The sequence below is a fragment of the Hyaena hyaena genome, unplaced genomic scaffold (genome assembly GCF_003009895.1).
Source record: "Hyaena hyaena isolate Hyena2069 unplaced genomic scaffold, ASM300989v1 scaffold_395, whole genome shotgun sequence".
In the NCBI taxonomy this organism is placed as follows: Eukaryota; Metazoa; Chordata; class Mammalia; order Carnivora; family Hyaenidae; genus Hyaena; species Hyaena hyaena.
Window position 1 is genome coordinate 1649737 of NW_024081029.1, and position 6000 is coordinate 1655736.

Here is a 6000-nt window from a genome sequence, read left to right on the forward strand (position 1 = left end):
CCTTGCTGGACAGATAGAATCTTATGAGCATGTCAGCTTGCCAAATAATTGAAATTCTTTTCAGTAATATAGGATCCAAATCAAAAACATTCCTGGAGACTAGTAAATTTACAAATGTTATTGCTTATACAGATGTGTGTTGGAATGAAATAAAATGCTAGGTATGACAAGAACAAATTATAGAACTATGAGGCTGCCTTCAGGCACATGAATATATACATGAGGGTAGAAATATTTTGGTGGGAATCATTACTAAGGATGTGGGATCTTTGAAACAATATTTGGGAACAGAGGATTCCAAGTTAAAACCAAGGGGCCCAGTCAATAAATATTTCTTGAGCACTAATTATGTGACAATCACAGAGGATACGGCTGCGAATGAGACACACACAGCCCTACACTGGGCTTGTAGCCAGATGCAGAAAACAGACATTAAGTAAGCAAATAAATAATCCAGGAGAGTGCAGTGCTCTAAAGAAGTTCAGGGTCTAGTTGGATTTATGGTAAGTGTAGGTTAGGGAGGAGAGGGATCTTACTTAGTCTGGGAGGCTAAGAAAGGCTTCTTTCTCAAGGAAATGGTGCCTACAACAAGACTTAAGGAAAGAAGGGAAATGGTGTGGCTAGGAAAGCAGGGAAATTCCTCTCTCTAGGCGAAGAGTACACCATTGACAAAGACCCATGCGGAGAGTTGAGAGAAATCTAGTGCATTAGCTTGCTAGGGCTGCTGTAGCAAAGAACCGCAGGCTGGATGGCTTAAACAACAGAAATTTATTGTCTCACAGTTCTGGAGTCTAGAAGTCCAACATCAAGGCATTGGCAGGGTTGGCTCCCTCTAAAGACTATGAGGGAGAATCTGTTTCATGTTTCTCTGCAGTTGCTGGTAGATTGCTAGCAATCTCTGGTGTGTTTTGACTTGTGAAAGCATCACTGATTTCTGCCTATCTCTTCATATGGTGTTCTCTCTGTGTGTGTTTATGTCTAAATTTCCCCCTTCTGTAAGAAACCTAGTCATATTAGATTAGAGGTCCACCCTGCTTCAGAGTGACCTTGTGTTCACTAATTATGTCTGCAATGGCCCTATATCCAAAGAAGGTCGCATTCTGAAGTACTGGGAGTTAGAACTTCAATGTATAACAGTTTAGGGGAATGTAATTCAGTTCATAATGCCCAGCATGCCTAGCCTGGGGAGAGGGATAAGGATTGTGTTTTGATGTGGTATTAGAAAGATAATTAGGGGGGCGTCTGGGTGGCTCAGTCGGTTAAACGTCCAACTTTGGCTCAGGTCATGATCTCATCGTTCGTGGGTTCAAGCCCCACGTCGGGCTCTGTGCTGACAGCCAGCTCAGAGCCTGGAGCCTGTTTCAGATCTTGTGCCTCCCTCTCTCTCTGACCCTCCCCTGCTCACGCTGTCTCTCTCTCTCTCTCTCTCTCTCAGAAATAAATTTTTTAAAAATACATTTAAAAAAATGAAAGATAATTGGAGTCCAGGCACATAACACATTTTTACGTCAGGTTAGGATTTTGCATATTTTTCTAAGGGCCATGGCAAGGCATTTAATAGTTAGGGTTTTTAAAACATTTTTAATGTCTATTTATTTTTGAGAGGTGGGCAGGTGGGAAGAGGGCAGAGAGAGAGGGAGACACAGAATCCAAAGCAGAACCCAAAGCAAGCTCCAGGGTCTGAGCTGTCAGCACAGATCCGATGCTGGACTTGAACCTATGAACCAGGAGTTCATGACCTGAGCTGAAGTTGGACACTCAGCCCACTGAGCCACCCAGGGGCCCCTATCAGTTAGTTTTAAGCAAGGAAATAGAAGCTATCAGATTTGTGTCTTTAAGGGGTTGCTCTGGTTTCAGGGTGGGAGACTGATTTGTAGGTGGGTGAGACACTAATTATATCACATCCCTGCACTTCTCTTCATTAGCATTCTTTTAGTTCTTCTCTTAGATCTGCTTCTCCCTACCCCAATGCCATGAATGCCATTTACCCGGTCTTCGGGGTACCTAAATCTCTTCCTTGTGGGAAATACTGTTTTGGGAAACTTTCTATGCTACTGAATTCATTTGTATTACAGAGTTTAACTTGGCACGAAGGATTTAATGAACTTAACTCTTGATCTTTTGAGAGCACTGATACTTCACACTGGAGCTCTGATGAACGTATTGCTAATAAAAGTGTTTCGCAATGAATAAAAAGACAATTTGTGTGTGGGTATTAAATTCATATAAAATCAAGTATTTAAGTCTGGGCTTTTACAAAGTCATGGGAAGGTTCTGGAAGTTCCTTTTTGGTCAATGGCTTGCATAAACAAAAAGCAAGTCTGATTCAGGTGACCTTCCCAGAGCTCCTTCTGGCTGTCCCCTGTAAGCTGCAGGATTTCAGGTCTCAGACCCCACATTATCCGCAAGCCCTCGTGGGTACTTATGCTGATAGGCAGAAAACTACTTTTAGTGATCTAATCTTCTCATAGGATTACGGCTGGGGATAATACTTTACTAAATGCCCGTGGGAATTTAAAGATAGCCTTTGTAGTGAAGGTAATCTATTGTCATACCGCATGGTAGTAAATTGGAAGGATATTGGAAGTGATTAACAGACCAATTAAAAGATATAATGAAGGGGCCTGTGAGTCTAAGTTGCTAAGAGAGAAGAAAGAGCCATCATTTAAAAATTGATCTGAAACCTTAACATGGGCTTCTGTGATCATTGTCAGGATACACAGGTCACTCTTTTTGTTGTACTCTTTTTTTTTTAATATTTTTATTTATTTCTAAGAGAGAGAGAGACAGCGTGAGCAGGGGAGGGTCAGAGGGAGAGGGAGATACAGACTGAAACAGGCTCCAGGCTCTGAGCTGGCAGTCAGCACAGAGCCCGACGCGGGGCTCGAACCCACGAACCGCGAGATCATGACCTAAGCGAAAGTCGGAGGCTTAACCGACTAAGCCACCCAGGCGCCCCTCTTTTTGTTTTACTCTTAAAGCAAAAGTCTCTGTTTCTTTTGTTACATGTATTAACATTCAGAACTGGAACATACTTGAGCAATTCTTTGTTCAGGACCTTCTCCGCTAGATAGGGGTCATGTTATAAGCTAATTTAACAAAGAGAACCCGAGCTAAAGTAGTCTAAGAGAAGTGCTTTTTCTTTTCTCTCCCATAGGTCGTGGTGTAGGCCTAGAGATAAGTGATATAAGTGGTTGGACTTCAATGTTCAGTGACGTCTGTCAGGAGCCCAGGCTGGTGGGGAGGCTCTGCTATCCCCATCCTGTGGCTCCCAGGCCGGATCTAAGGTAGTAACTGCGGTTGTCATTACCCAACCAGTGGGAGCAGGAAGAATTTAGGGAAGTGGCCTCATCTTTAAAGAAATGGTATAAAGAAGGCAAAGTCACCTTTGGTATTTCCTGACCACTTCTAGCTAAAACAGTGTCTAGCTAGGCACCCCTGTGCCTAAATAAAACATGGGGGGATTTATTACTAAAATGGATGCTGGGGGAATGAATGGTTTCATTATACTTTCATCCTCTGATGGGGGAATTAAGACCCAGAGAAGGGAAGTGATGAGCCAAAGTCCCATGGCTGTTGAAACTTAGATTTCCAGACTCTTAGTAAGGACCAAACTTCACTAAATGTCCCTGGAAACTGGCCCTTTCCCTTTCCCTTCATATTGCTGATATTTAGAAATAAAATCAACTGGACAAAGGTCAGGAGTTTATCATTTGATTTTCAGGCATTTATAAGAATTAATTAAAACAATTTATTAATGTTTATTTTAGAGAGAGAGGGCACATGTGAGGGAGGGGTAGAGAGAGACGGAGACACAGAATTTCAAGCAGGCTCAAGGCTCTGAACTGTCAGTCAGCACAGAACTTGACGTGTAGCTCAAACTCATGAACTATGAGATCATGACCTGAGTTAAAGTCAGATGCTTATCCAACTGAGCCATCCAGACTCCCCAGGAATTAATTATTTTTAAGGATTGGTCTGAAAGGGCTTTCAGTACTGAATTGTTTATCAGAATAGAAAGGTAACAGTAAGCTTTTCTTTACTTGCTTTAGAATAGTTTTCATCATACCAATATGCTGCTCTCAATCCTAAATTCATATTGACCCATCTTTGCTCCCTTTATACATTTTCAAATTAAAAATATAGCTTTCTGAGGAAATCTGTCACTGATGACTCTAGTTAGCTTTGTCATATATCATCTTTCATTCTGAAATTATCACACCATTTGCTCAAAGTACAGGTAACTTGACATAGAATGTGATCACTCCATTTCTATTAATAGAATTCTTTAATTCCTATTTTCATAGATCTCTTCCCCACCACTTCATTGAGAGAAACATGAATCAAGCAAACTAAATAGGCAAGTATTGGGTATGAGATTTCATAAGTGTGGAAACAAAGAACTATATTTCATTCTTTTGTTGATATCTGTATTAAATGTAATACTTTTCAAAAAGATCTAATTTATCTCTGTTTTGTTCTTAGAATTGTACTGCCTTTGAGGGAGTTTCTGACTAATGTTAAAAAATCTGTGTCTAAAAGTGGTGCGTCAGATTCTCTTGGGCTTTGTCAGGTAATAAGATTTCAGTTTCTGTTTTCTCTCGATCAGTTCTGGGCAAGATTGCTTCCCCTTTATGGGATAGCAACGTTTTAGCTCCAGAGATGATATCTGTCTCCGTTACACACTGGAGAAAGCCTAGAGTTGTATTTTTCTGAGATGAAGATGTTTTAATACTATATATCCCCTTATACGACTATTCAAGGCGTGTTTGTGACTAAATATTAAGACTTTTAAAGGCCCTTAGGAAAACAAGTATTAGGATAGAAGTTGTTTTCGTTAGATATAGTAAAGGTAGTTTTTCTTGTCCCTTTCTTAAATTTCCTGAATTTGTTTATCAAGTCTTGCCAACTCTAAGAATAACATACAAAGGGGGAAGTGAGAATGCAGGTACTCAAAACAATGGTTGGATCATTTTATTCCTAAATTCAAACATTTGAAATTTTATTTTTCTTATATTGGATCTTTTTTATTTAAGAGAACTTTGCTCGGTAACTTTCTTGCCCTACCTCCAAACAAACCAACATTTTTCTACCTTCTCTTTTCTCATTTATATATTTCTATTACACATTCCCTTATTCAGACCTAGACACATCATGCTGGTTTGTCTCCAAGTAGGAACCGCATAAAAACCCAGTAGGTGAGACAGGAAGCCGGCAAAATGGAAAGCTTCTGCTTATTATTGGTACCCAGGAACTGTACTCATAGACTAGCTATATTATCAACCTCTGCTTCATAGACTTCTGTTTGCTCTGAACTGATTCTTGACCCCTTGTCTGGTAGCCTTTGTCTACTAGAATTAAGGCATACTTCCACTGCCCATGGCTCATAGGGTTCCAGAACACCTTAACTTATATGCTCTGGGCCCTTTGCGGAGTCTGACCCAATTCTATAGACCATCCCAGGTCCCTGGCCTTGTCTCAGCTTTCTTAATGATCTCATGTCCATGACTAATATAATTTCTTCTTTAAAAGGCTATGAGCAAGCAGCTATGTCATGTTAGAAATTTCAAAAGGAATGCCTGGGTGGCTCAGTTGGTTAAGCGTCCAACTCTTGATGTCAGCTCAGGTCATGATCTCATGCACGAAGCCTGCTTGGGATTCTCTCTCCCTCTCTTTGTACCCCTCCCCCACGCGTGTGCACATTCTCTCTCTCTCTCTTTTTCTCTTTCTCTCTCTCTTGCACACCTGTGCATGCATGAAAAGAAATTTCAAAAATTCAAGGAATATATAATAATATTGCTCCTTCCAGTGAAAGTTTAACAGCAAAATCAAAACGCATTTATTTAATTTAATTATGTATATATAATTCATTTTAATTACATGCATGGTGTTTATTGTGCTAGGAATAACATTTTAATAGTAAGCTATCAATTGAAATGAAAATAGTAATATTTCTATACAGCTAAGGTAAATAAGATAGACTAGAAAGTAGGTCAGAGA

The 6000-nt window shown here is 40.1% G+C and overlaps 1 long non-coding RNA gene across 1 annotated transcript in view; it reads left to right on the forward strand.

Annotated features, from left to right (window-relative positions):
- The window catches only part of LOC120244954, a 42512-nt gene extending 39190 nt beyond the window's left edge, over nucleotides 1–3322 (forward strand). The window contains exon 3 of the long non-coding RNA XR_005531672.1: nucleotides 3158–3322. This is a non-coding gene — a long non-coding RNA (uncharacterized LOC120244954). The remainder of the gene's footprint in view (nucleotides 1–3157) is intronic.
- The last annotated feature ends 2678 nt before the right edge of the window (nucleotides 3323–6000 follow it).